Below are 13,243 nucleotides of genomic sequence, written 5' to 3' on the forward strand. Positions count from 1 at the left end.
ATTTGCAAAGACAAGTACATACATCTTCATTTGTTAGTCTTAAAATCTCTCCTTTTCCAAGTTTTACAATTGAAAATATGCTGCTTTTTGTAGGGTTTTCCAGAATTTTGATGATGACAAGACAAATAGCCACTTAGTTTTTCAGTCAGAATAGTTCAAGGTCTTTAAAAATCAGTGGAACTCTTTTTTATTTAATTCAATGTCTCAAATGAGGACTCGGTTTTCCAACTTAGGAAATCCTTCCATATATATATATATGAATTTGCCTAGGTCATATCTCTCTCTCACCTTGAATTTCTCCCCTCAAGCTCCTGACTTCAAAACCTGGTCGACGTGTTTTAGCAGGCTGTATAGGTAAAAGAACACTGCAATACTACAGGTCCTATGAATAACCATTTGTGTCATTTCTATTATTTCCTAGAAATCATCTAAGACCTGCACATGGGGATTTCCTTCCTCCCCAGCCCACCGCACGCGCATGTGCATGTGCACACATGCATGCAAGCACACACACACGTACACAAAGGATTGTTTTATACTGACATTCAGCTGCCAGCTCATTTTATCCTGGTCTTTATAAAATAATATCCTAAGTAGCCTATTAGCTTTAAGGTCAAAATCTTTGTCTATTTTCTGAATCTGTTCTCTCCCCTGCCCCCCTCCCACTTCCTTTCCTTTCATTACCCTTTCCTATCAATTATCTCATCCCTGCCTGCTGCCCATCTGAGCAAGCCAGCAGGACCCCCTCAGTGCCCGCCAGATTGTCTCATTCAGCTAGCTCTCAGGTTGCTGCTGATTGCCGTCTTTATTCATTACCAAAACACTTGCTACATGGTGCTTGGGCCCTGGCAACCAAACTCTAAATCCTGCCAGCGAGAACGTAATTACTAGTACACCACAAACAGAGAATGGAGTCTGCTGTGAGTTGTTAGAAGCAGCCGTGAGATAGACCCGGGCTATTTTCATGTAACTGGAGCCGACTACTCGTTTGTCAGTTGGTATGTGCTAATGATTGGCCTTATTCATTCTTTTAACAAGCTTTATCCAAGACAAAATATATCTCTTAACGAACTCGCAGATCTGTCAAGGTTAGCAATTTGCAGGTATGGAATACGGTATGAGAGGAGCTTTACATGAGCTTTCATCTACAGATTTATGAAGTGTCTGGAGCCATTGGCACTACTAGGATGCGGAAGGCATCCTGAGAGCCTCCTCTGATCCATGGGAGGCTACCTATAAGAGCAGAGTTCATTTTCCTTAACTGTTTGTTGAACCAAAACAGTTACTAGACACTCTGCGTTAGACAGCCCAAAGTCTCCCAGATGATGATCTGCCTTCCTGAAGGAGCTGAACATTGCTACAAACGATCTCAGGCACAAATTATCCTTTTCTTTCCTTGTATGCAGACTGCAAGAGTCCCCTGCCCTTATTTGGTCTTTTCTATTTATTGCCCTTCCCTTTAAAAACCTGTTTTAAAATTCTACTCTTTTCCTAGGGAAATAAAGATGACCAGTTTTTTATTTCTAAAAAGTGTTTATTAGGGGAAGATCATTCTGACATCAGCTGAAAAGTTCTGTGTGTCTTTTGTATCTGCTGTTCAAATCCTTAAACTTTAAAGTACTCACGAATGAGGCAAATGCCTTAATGCCAAGCAGTACCTCTAGCAGATTTGAAAGTTAAATTCAAGCAGCATTTATCTCCCCATCAATGGCAAGGTTTTATCCTATTACCTATCACTACCATTGACAAGAATTGGTCCTGTAAATCTCCACCATGTAAAGTGAAGCAGACTCATCTAAAACTTTTCATGTTAAAAAAATCACCTTTGATCCAAGTATTACTGAACTGTATGACAACAGTTATAGTGAGGATACTGTATACCACAAGGAAATAATTGATATACTGAAAGAAAGCCAAACAGATAATTTTTTAAAAAAGGAAAAATCCTCCATACCACAGAGTTAAGAAGACCTTGCCCCTGGATTTGTTTGCAGTGCTTTGCTTAAGGTTTAATTCTATTGATTACACATTCCATTTTCCAAAGTGCCATTTGCCTGAAGGAGCAGGTGGTGTTTGCTGTTTCCATTTAACTGATATATTAGCCATGTGGTGCACTGCATCAGTGGGCAGTATTAATCAATTTACGGCAAGATGACAGAGAGAATCACTCACAGCAAAATTGCAAAGGGGGAAAAAGGGACAAAAGCAGGAAAATAATGACCACTAATGGGGAACTTGAAAACAGAAAAAAAAAAAAAATCGTGCGTTTAATACTTCTCTTTCATAACAAATGGAATTGGAAGAATTTAGGAACCGCCAATGTTTGAAAGGAGACAAATATCACTATGTTCAGCACAGTACTTTTTACAAGCACTTTAATGTTTGGCATTGTGTGATGAATATACAGTCGAAGATTTCAGATACTTGCTGAGAAACTTAGATTTCCCTTCCCTCAATGAAAGCAAAATGCATCACACAAGATCAAAGGTCTTTTCTTGGAAGATCCAATAAGTTTCTATAGTGAGAGGCATTTTTGTGTTATACTATTTTGTATATTATTTTAATAAACATTTTGAATTTATGAAACAAATATCCAGATTCCTATGACACTGAGGTGGTCAGGTTTAAAATCAACTGATTCTTTCAATTCATAAGATATTATTTTTAAAAAGTTACACGTTGTTCTGTCATTATGCTTCTTGAAAAATATACCTTCATTTAAATTCAGTGGGAAAACAGAGAAATACAAGTGCAGAGGAGAGCAAGTAACTTCCTATCTGTTTGGCATCATGAAATTCATACCTTTCTTAAGAAATCACATAAAATAAATCAACCTTTAGCTAAATAGTTGCACTCTCCAAATTGTTTTCTCAGCTACAAAGCAGTGGAAATAAAGAGTTAGCAGAGGAGCTTTAGGCTGCCCAAGGGTGTCTCCAGCAAGAACTCAGAAGGTCTTGCTCTTCCTGGTCATCTCAGTCGCACCAAAGGATAAGCACATTGCTGTGCCACAAAACTAACTATTCACATGTCTCAGCATCCAAACTTTTCCCCTGTCAAACTGCACCCTTGCACGCCTGCACACCCTTTTCACAAACAGATAAATGCACTGAGTCAGATCCAGAACTGGGTTAATTCGAATGGTCCTACAGAGATTCATAGCCCAGCAAACTGACTTGATGATCAGAAGCCACAGCAAAGACGCAGGATGGCTGAAGATCCCTTGAATTTTGCAGAATCAAAGGATCCCACTCCTCAGAAGCAAGGTGGTGCCTTCCAGTGGGGCCGGGGGTCTCACAGAACTGCACTGAAAATGCAGACCCTCACATTAAACAGCTGGCAACCACATACCAATGGCTTTGGGAAGACAATAGCATAGAAATGCTTCCGTAAGAGAGCAAATGCATTGGAAATGCAACAAGCAGCAGGAATAAGAGGAGAGCAGATGCCATATTTATGTCAGGATTTGAATACTAATGTTTTTTCAGCATCTAGTTATATTTCAAGAAGCGGACAGAGCTTTGATGACCTACTTAGCCCCAAATCTCCACCCCACCTCTCAACCATATGCCAAAGGAAAAAGAAAACCTGTCCTCTTGGGGAAGCAGAGAAACCATTATAATTCTAGAAGGTCAGATGAACCAGGAAAAGACTGGAGATGGATGTAATCCTTCCACCACTCCAGCTGAGAAGTGCAAGAAGAAAAGTTCTTGTGTAGTAGTGAAACACAAGTAGGGAATGGGACGCAGCTAAAGGAGAGGCCAATGGATCAGCAAAACGTTTCGGTATGCAGCCTGTGAAATGAACACTGGACACAAGTCCCAGATGCCACACTGGAGAAATATGGAAAATGGTGTGCATGCCTATACTTAACCAGGTCCCCTAAAGTTTTCATCTGAACTTTCACTGTAAAAGCATGCTTATATGCTTTTCATATGTAGCATAAAATATGTCACAGTAGCATAGCATGCGTGTTCCCTGAATGGCTTATAATAGCAGGGAAATAAAAAAGATATGTAGATTTATTGAATCCAGCAATTCAGAAACGTCAAGATTGGAACAAGAGTATCAGGAATTGAGAAATAGGCAAACCCACCCTTAGCAAACTAAGTTTTGCCAAAACGCCTGTTTCACATAGTTTTGATAGACAAAGGAGCTTCACTCAATAATTTTGCTGAAATGCATGCTAGAACTGTAAGGCACGTGAGTCCATGTAAAAGGAACGACACCACTTATGAAAACTATCAGATGTTCCTGAGCAGCATGTAATACATCTCCTTTGTCCCCTTGCACGCACTTCTCCCAGAAGCTGACATCCCTGAGTATCTGGATGCATTTGGTTGTTTAATACTCTATCCTTCCCTAATATTATAAAGTACGACGATACATCGAAACTGTGCTTCATAAATTAAATTAACAAATAATAATAAAACACTGCTTGAGGAACCTGTCTAAATGATGTAATATTAGCATGAATCATAGCCTTAATGAGAATCAAGGAAACATTTGACAGTGGAGTAAGATCTTGCATAATTCAATACAATAAAGTTATAACAACTCTAAGTAGCACCACATCATTAAATAAATTTAGCAAACTTTTCAATTAGATGCCACTTCCTGGATTTAATAAACTTGCTAATAGTTTGCTTTTGTATCTTTTGTGGTTTTTCTTCTTTGCATGTCTGGACACAGAGAAAGGGTTTGAACATCTGAACAAATTTACAGGATGTAAGTGAAGTTGATAATGTGAAAAGCAGAACTGGGAACATCACTTTAAAACATTAAGTGAAATTATACATGGGCTAATTTATAGACTAGGGACTTTTAGGGGAATTTTCTTTTATCCTCATGTGCTACTTCATAGCAAAACATTATCAAGAAACCATTTCAAAAAATCATGCCAGCATAGGAATTGCCACAATTAATTAATCTCATGGACCAATCTTTTTTATTGTTCTTTCCTTAACAATGTCTAATGGCTTGTATTTGAGAAGAAAAGGCGAAAAAGCCCCAAAGCCTTACTTTACACAGCTGTTCAGGTAAGGTTACTCCCCTTGGTCTCTTCTGAATCCCTAAAATGAAATAATGTAATGCTGAAGCATATGCTTTAATATTATCTGAAACTTGATAGCCAATTAGTTTTTCTTGATATGCATTCACGGATCTGATCTTAGGGGAGTGGGGAGTCTTTCTATATTTTCAGTCTCCATTACACCAGTGGCTGGCAGCTTCAAGCTGGATCTTTACATGGGTGCTATTCCAGTAGCAGGCACTATTCTTGCCAACATGTGGATAACTATTACTTTTCCTAGATTTATGTCTGTGTGCTGTGATATCTGTTGTAATGCACTACATAAAGGAAAAGAGGCTTTACAGCAGATGCTGAGTGTTCTACCATCTTTGCCAAGCTATGCAGCTCTCTCACTCAGACAGACCTTGGGTAGGAAATGCCAATTAGTTCAGAAGATGTAGTGTGTCCAAACACCAGTGGGAAGAACTAGTCACATTTCTACCCACTGAAACAAAGACATGGAAATAAAGCTATCAATATCTATTTGAGACCTCTACTTTAATATTCTCAGTGCTTGCTACTCAGACGTTAAAATGTTCTCAGTGATGCTGTAAGCCTCACTGCAATATATTACCAAAAGTCATGATGCAGGAGCAAAGGCCTTAACATCTCTACATTATTTTTTTCATTGGTTTTTGTTTTACACACCCAAACTTGCACTTCTGGGGTAAGGCTGCTTATCTGCTGTTGTGAAGGGGCTAACAGGTAACATGCTACTCATCGTTCCTGAGAGAAGGGAAAGACATGTTAGTAGCTGCAAGTGCCTTCATCTCTAAAAGAGGAATCGTGGGAGACCAGCACGACCAACCTTAGGCAGTAGAAGTGATGCCATTCATGACCACAACCCCAGTGCACATTCACCATGCGCTGCAGAGCACCTTACAAGGTTGCTCTTTACCTCACTCTGCCACACTAGCTTCCAAGTGTAGTGTGATTACAGCCCTAAGCTGATGTCTCTCCTTGTCTCCTAAGGAAGACAGGCAATTCATTTTCTTGACTGTAGCAGTGCCCTCCTTCCTGGCCTGGCACATCACTTAAAGCCAGTTGGCATGATGTAAGGGAGGGCAGAGGCTGACCCTCATCAGCAATTCTGCATAGATATGCCCGTGTAGAATAAAAGCAGCCTTTTCCACGCCAGGCTGCTTATTAAACAGCTCTTAATGGTCTGCGAGACCTTCCCTCTTCCCTCTGCCTCCAAAAATATACATTGCTTTATAGGACTTGTGGGAACTACAGGCTGACTACGTAGAACTAGAAAAGGATGAATTCTAATTAAGAGATAATGTCAGTGGAATAGAACTTTGTCACAGGATAATGATCCCCTGCTGTTAGATAAATATGGAAGCAAAACTTAGGCAGTTTTTGAAAATAAACAGTGAGGTGATGCCAAGATGTTTATATTCAGAAAGGGAAACATTTATCCCTCTGCAATATTTCTATTTCATGGGTTTTTTTTTAATTAAAGAAAACCCATCCTTCCCTCCCACCCCACAGAAAACATCTTCATTAATGACCTTGGTCTTGCAAACCATCATGAATATATGGTCCTCACTGAAATAAAAAAGAGGTGTAAGGCAGTACTGACAGATTCACCCTATGGAAGTAAGAGAGTTTTGAGAATGTTATCGATAAAGCTCAGCAACATTAGTAATATTTTCCCAGTTATTAATAATCAAATTACTAGCTATAATGAGCCAAACTACCTTCTGGCAAAACTCCTTTTTGTCATGGATGTATGCCAGCAGGCAATTTGGTTCAGTGTTTTACATTTACTGTATATGTATTCAATGGGCAAATTTTGATCTGTTACCTGTTTATATTTGGAATACATCAACAGAAGTCGGCGGAATTACAAAGTGAAAACTACGCGAAATCTGCTTATTAATGCTTTCATAGTGTATTTCTTTAATTTACAATTTCTTGCTAACTGGGAACAAAATACAGCATGCAAAATACAGTGACTTTTCATAATGTGAAGAAAAAAGCCTTAGAAGTCAAACTGTACATCAGTGACTTTGTTTGCTATGTCTGCTAGAAGTAATTCTGTTTCTCCAGTGCACCTGGGACTTGCATGAAAATCTGTGGGCTACAAACGTGTGGAGAGAAAACCTGGCTGCTCCTTCAGGGAGCAGAAAAGGAGATGGGAAACACCAAGCTTTGAAGCTTGGGGTAACCAGCCTTAGGCTATGATTTTTACCCTCTGATTAAGAGGACAGCCACATTCTCGCTCCATTGCACAATTTGTGCATTAGGAAGGGGTACAATTCCAGGACACTTTTAGGTCGCAAGTCTTCAGCTGTCTTTTGGGTAAATCCTACAAATGAATGTCACCAGCAGACTGGTGAACATGCCTGCACCGGTACAGTTTCACATTGCTGATGCCAGGGCTGGAGCTGCTCCTCTACTACCACCAGCAAGATGGTAGGAGGAAATATTTAGAGGGTGCCATCGAGGCATCGACATGCCAGCAAGAAGGGGGCACCTGAGACATGCCAGCAGTTGAAACTTGTCTCACATGACAGATCCTGCGGCACAAAGATTTAGCTACTTCCCTTTGCAATTTAGGCTCCGCTCTTCCCTGAATTACGGATTCTGTCAATTGACAGTAAAGTGTCACACAGATCTTTCTGCAAGAATAACCATAGTTTTAGTTAATTTGATTAAATGAAGCTGGTACACTTCTTTATCGTGTTTCTATGCTGTTATTTTCCCGATATGGTGTCTAGCTGCCAGAAATAACATTCAGGAAAATTCAGAGGTTTGTGGGGTTTTTTTTCTATATGCCCATGTATAAAGTAAAATCAGTTAAAAAGCAGGAATGCAATTTCTAGTGGCACTTTTGCAATGACCAATTAATATATTTTGAATCTTTTCCACTGTAAAATTGCTTTGCTTGATTCTCTTCCATTGGAAACTGCTATTTAGTAAAAACTAATCAACATGTCAACATTTTGTTTATTCTTAAATGGCATCATTTACTATTATTATTACCACCGTGTCACTTTGGGTTTTGCCATCTAGAGGATCCCAGGAGCGTTGGCTCCCTGCGTGGCCCGCCTATTTGACATTCAGGGTGCTTGCCCCTTCTTCCATTGCTATGACAAGGTTACACAAAGTCTGCAGCCCTGCGAAAACAGGTTCCTTTGGAAGCTGAAATTCTAACAGACTTCGTACACAGCAAGGCATCCGTGACATCTTGGCGTCTGCCAGCTCCATTCTTGCTTGATTAGCTCTTGGTTACCTCAGTGATAATGTCTGCAGGCACTGATTAATGTACAATAATGGTACATCTCACTGGAAAGATAAGCTTATAGAAGATCAATTAAACAGTGGCAATTTCACAGGCTACAAGCTAGAAGAATGGTACTTGCAGCCTTTTCTTGGAGCTATTTTTTAATCAGTTTCTTCTGCCTCCTCTAGAATTTTCATGTAAAACATGAAGTGTCATGGGGAGGGGAGAAATAAATAACCTGAAAATGAACGGTGATGGTACCCATTAAAATTACAAGGGAAAATGAATATGAATCAAGGCCCCTGAACGTTCCTTCAGCTGTCAGAAGGTTACAAATTCTGCTTTGATGATAAGACAAGAAGTTTTTTTCAAATGCAAACTTGCCATAAATGGTGTATGGGAGAATGCCATTGTTTCATGCAATTACATTGTTGCCTGGGCAACCATGTACAAAAGTTAATGTAAGTACAGGTTTAAAGATGAAGTGTCTCCTAAATTGGAATAAAAACCCATTTAATAGTATAGATGATCCACAGGAAAAAAAAAAATGACCTGAACGTAACTATAAAAAGACCTCTTCTTAAGCAGGACTATAAATTAAAGGTTACCTTCCTCCTTCAGTTTTCAGTCAGTCATTTTAATAATAATAAAAGCAAAAATCTTCAGGTACTATATGTAAAATAGATATAACAATGAAAATTTAAAGAACGTGAATATTATCTTCCTGTGAGAAAACTTCAGAGAGATTCATCATGTAAATAACAAAAATTTCAAAAGACAGCTGTTTTTATAAGGGCTTTTATAACAGACAACAAATTATTTTGCCCTAGAAAACAGTACTATGGGAAAGTATTTTATTGAAATGTATCCAGCGATTGTTCTTCCAATAATTATATTTAATGCAGATGGGGAGGGAAAAAGCCTATATTGTACTGGACAGTCAGTTTTATTACTGGAATGACTACACTTCTTCCTGTCATCAGCCTGGATTTAATGCCAGAATTATGGCCCATTATGTCTATTGCAATGAGTTCTCCAGAACAGGGTGGCCAAAGATGTACTTGAACGTGGAACTAAAACACATTGTTGAATGTATTTTTTAGGGTGTTTTGTATCCCTGGTCATATTCTTTAGGGTATTTTGCATCCCTGCCAAAGTAGAGAAGCGTCCAGAAATCATCAGAAAGAGAGAGGCTATGAAACAGCAAAGGAGCAGAAATAAAGACAGATGAAGATCACCTTTTTTATGCATTTCTGGTCTTTTTAAAATCAAAATATAATCTGCAAAGTATCCTGCATTTACACCCCTATTTATGGTGACAGCAGCTGCCTCTGATGATGATATGAAAAGGAAAACTGCCTGCAGAATAAAAGGAATACTTTTCTCAATTTGGAGGGAGGATTAAAAATATTCTACTGTCTTTTCTTTCCCAATATGTGTATTATTTTTGAAATAAAGATAAACTGTTGTGCAGTCTTTGTCACTACAACCTCAAATAAGGATGTCTCCAGTATTTAGGAGGGACAAAACACAAGAAAACACATTGAAAGGAACAATGCTGTACTACTGGAGACATGGAGTAGCTGACCTAGCAGGTCTTTTCCATCTCTGATTTCTTTGACTCTATAAGAAATGGTAAAAATGCATAATAAAGTCCAACACACATTCACTAAGACACCAAGAAACTGAAATACATAATAGAATAATACAATTTTCCCTGTCAGAAAACAGTAACTGTGTTTTGCTGGAAAAGTCAGGTAGGAAAAAAAGAGATTTCTGGCTGATGTTGAAAGAAAAACCTCTTTGTGCTAATCCAGTTGGGCATGATTTTCACAAGTGCAGAACACTTAAAACTCCACTTGAAGTCAATAGAAGCTGCAAGTGCTCAGCACTTCTGAAAATCAAGCCCTTCGGGAACTGGTGAAGAACAAAGAGCAAGGAACTTGTGCCTCAGATAAACTGACTGTCAAAATTTGTAGAGCTGCCATCGTCTTCTCATTTAAACATGTTCTTAACACCTTCCTCTGCCTCTGAGTGATAGCTACAAGTTACTCCAATCTGGCACTGGTTAGGCAAGCAGCAAGCTAAGATTTCTGCATTTGGTTTAGAATTATCGTCTTGCCCATACAACCCCTTGTCTGCCCTTGCTTGTCTATTTAACATGCCACTTGTGTTGTTTCCTACCCACGCTGAAGTTACTAGAATGGATAATTTCATAAAACAGCAATTGGAAGTAAACAGTTCCCCCCCTTTTTTTTTTTTTTTTTTTTTTTTTGAGATGTGTTATTACAGCTCTCTCCAAAGTCTGAAGACCAAAGAATCATAAATTATTCAGCTTCAGCACAGTGGTTATTAACCTGAGCTTGTAGAAATGCAAAATTATCCAGCTGACATTACAAACCACAGGTAATTGGAAGGTATCAATCTTTGGATGTCTGTCAGATTAGAGTTATATATCAACATGGTTGAGAACAAAAAGGGAATTGGACATTGAACCAGTTTCTTACAAATGTATTACTGGCCACTTCAACAATTGTAGTTTGCTCCCGAGGAAATATGGAAACTGGAAACATCATCTCTGTGCAATAAAGAAATGAGATCTTATTGGAATTCTTATGAAGAGGAAGCAACGTCTTGGGATGACTCATAAAATAATAATAGTATGAATAATACTTCACATTGGTTTAGTGCCTTCTATCTCAGAGGCTGAAAGTTACTTTATAAAAATTAATGGATTAAGCCTGACAATACACCTTTGAGGTGTACCATTATCTTTGTTTTACAGATAGCAAACTGAAGGCAAACAGACTCCAAACATCTTGCTACACTAGCACTTGGAGAAAGCTTTAACTACGGTCTTTGCAGGAAATGCTGGCCTTCTGTGGAACCAAGGCAAAATTATCGGTTCATCCATGAGTATAATCCAGATCATATGAAATTGCTTTTGAACCTGATGGTCAGTGACATTTGCAAGAACTTAACTCTCAATAATTGGTAATTTCCTCCTGAAGTCTGGAAACTAGTGAAGGCAAAGATCCAACATACTGTCCCTCTGACATCAAGTTCTATATTTTCCAGATCTTTTGTTTGGCAGCAATGTCTGATAGTCATCATGAACAACAAACTCAAGACAAGCCAGAGTTCATTTTCTTCTGCCCAGGGGGTCTCACAGAGCATGTTTTGGGGAGAGGGGAAGAACTGGGGTTATCATGGTGGGTTTAGCGGGCACAGGATCCAGTTCTACAGGATGCCAGGGTTAAATAGTTCTGCTGACAGAATAAGCGTATGTGCTTAGTTAATATATAAAATTTATTTCAGAACCAGTCCCTTCAGAAAAGAACATCAAATACCTGAGTGCTAAAATACATCTTTCAATATCTAGCTTTCATTTTTGCCTAATGACATATGCTTGGATAGCCACCAATCCAGCATACTTTGGAAAAGATCTTAATCTGTCTGAAATGGAAGAGCTGTCACACTGAGATAAGCTCGAAGACCACAGTTTTACTAAAAATTGCTATCTGGAAATTCTTTCTGTAGCAAGGTAAACAGTTCCAACTAACCTACTTTCTACAGAGTCAAAGGAAATATTTTCAAAGGATACCAGAGGTTCACATACCAAAACGCATATGAATTTCTCTATGCCTGCTTATAGACTTGTGTTTATCATGACTGCGCTCCTATCACAGTGTCAATTTAACAGAAGTGAAATTCAAAAAAAACATCTCAGTATGCATTCCTGTGCACAACTGCAATAATACTTCACTTGATAACTGTAGGCATAAATGTAGTCACGCAGGAATGTGAATAGGTAAGCTTCAAACTGGTAAAACTCTGTCTGGGATGCACATCCTGGGGACAACTCAGAATTACGTGGTTTATGAAAACCCTTGGGTTCAGCCAGGACAGATCTTACCGACCACAGCAAGCTTTAGGAGTGTACTGGCTTTGGTGTATTATTCGTGTACTGCTACACAGAATTAACAGAACAATGAGAAAATATTGGCTACAATCCCAGTAAAAAAGCTCTCACCTAATATGAGTGCTATTTTGAATGTGTGGAAGTAAATTTTTTGCTTTACCTTCATCCTGAATTGATAGAGGTATAATGTGAGTTCCCAAATATAAAATGGACACTTTTCAATCTTATATAGATTTTGGAGACTGGTGTAAGACTCATATGGATCCCTTTGAAAGTTAAAAGGTTTGTATACATATAAGGTATGGAAGACTGTGTACTTCATTTCACCTCAGCCATAGAGCTCTAGTGATAATATATCATGCCACCAGGGCTAGGTATCTTTGAAGGATCTTTGTATTTGAAGCTTTCCTAATCTCAGATCTGATTCTCTTTATCTCTTCAAATCAGAAGAGCACACAATATGCTAGAGAGGAATGTGGAAGCATAGCTGATGAGTTCCTCATTTAATAACAACTCAAGCTACAAAGAAGAAATTTCCAAGACTTTAGAACTGTCCCAGGGTCAGCTGCCTTCGCTCATGCTCACCCTCCACATTTGGAAGCAGCTAAGTGGAAGACTGATTTGTAGACATGACTTTGGAGGATGCCTCCAGTACAGTACGTTTACACAGGACCAGAAGATTCAACAAGGCTGGCGCATGGCACAACCTGAGAGCAGCGGTGAGAAAGAAGGATCTCTCACCTGCACCTTTGATCCTTCAGCATAAGGGCTCCTAACTCCCAGTTAGCGAGCACACCAGTTAAGCGTACCAGAGGGAGAGCAGCACAGTGGCAACACACTGACAAGCCGATTCGATTTCAATTAGCATTTCAGCTTCAGCTGACAAGTCAGAAAGACAAAGTAGGGGAAACATCTACGCGAGACAGCGATACTCGGCACAGAAACTCAGCAGACAGGGAAATAAAGTAAAGGCTGTTTGATTTGCAAATTAACTCACGCAGCAAAATCAGTTTCCTTATTA

General features: G+C 39.0%; 1 protein-coding gene across 4 annotated transcripts in view; it reads right to left on the bottom strand.

The window, feature by feature from the left end:
* The window catches only part of LOC121095490 (BEN domain-containing protein 5), a 964,914-nt gene that overhangs the window by 496,889 nt on the left and 454,782 nt on the right, over nt 1–13,243 (bottom strand). The window lies entirely within an intron of this gene.

This window comes from Falco naumanni, chromosome 11 (assembly GCF_017639655.2).
Source record: "Falco naumanni isolate bFalNau1 chromosome 11, bFalNau1.pat, whole genome shotgun sequence".
NCBI classification, from domain to species: Eukaryota; Metazoa; Chordata; class Aves; order Falconiformes; family Falconidae; genus Falco; species Falco naumanni.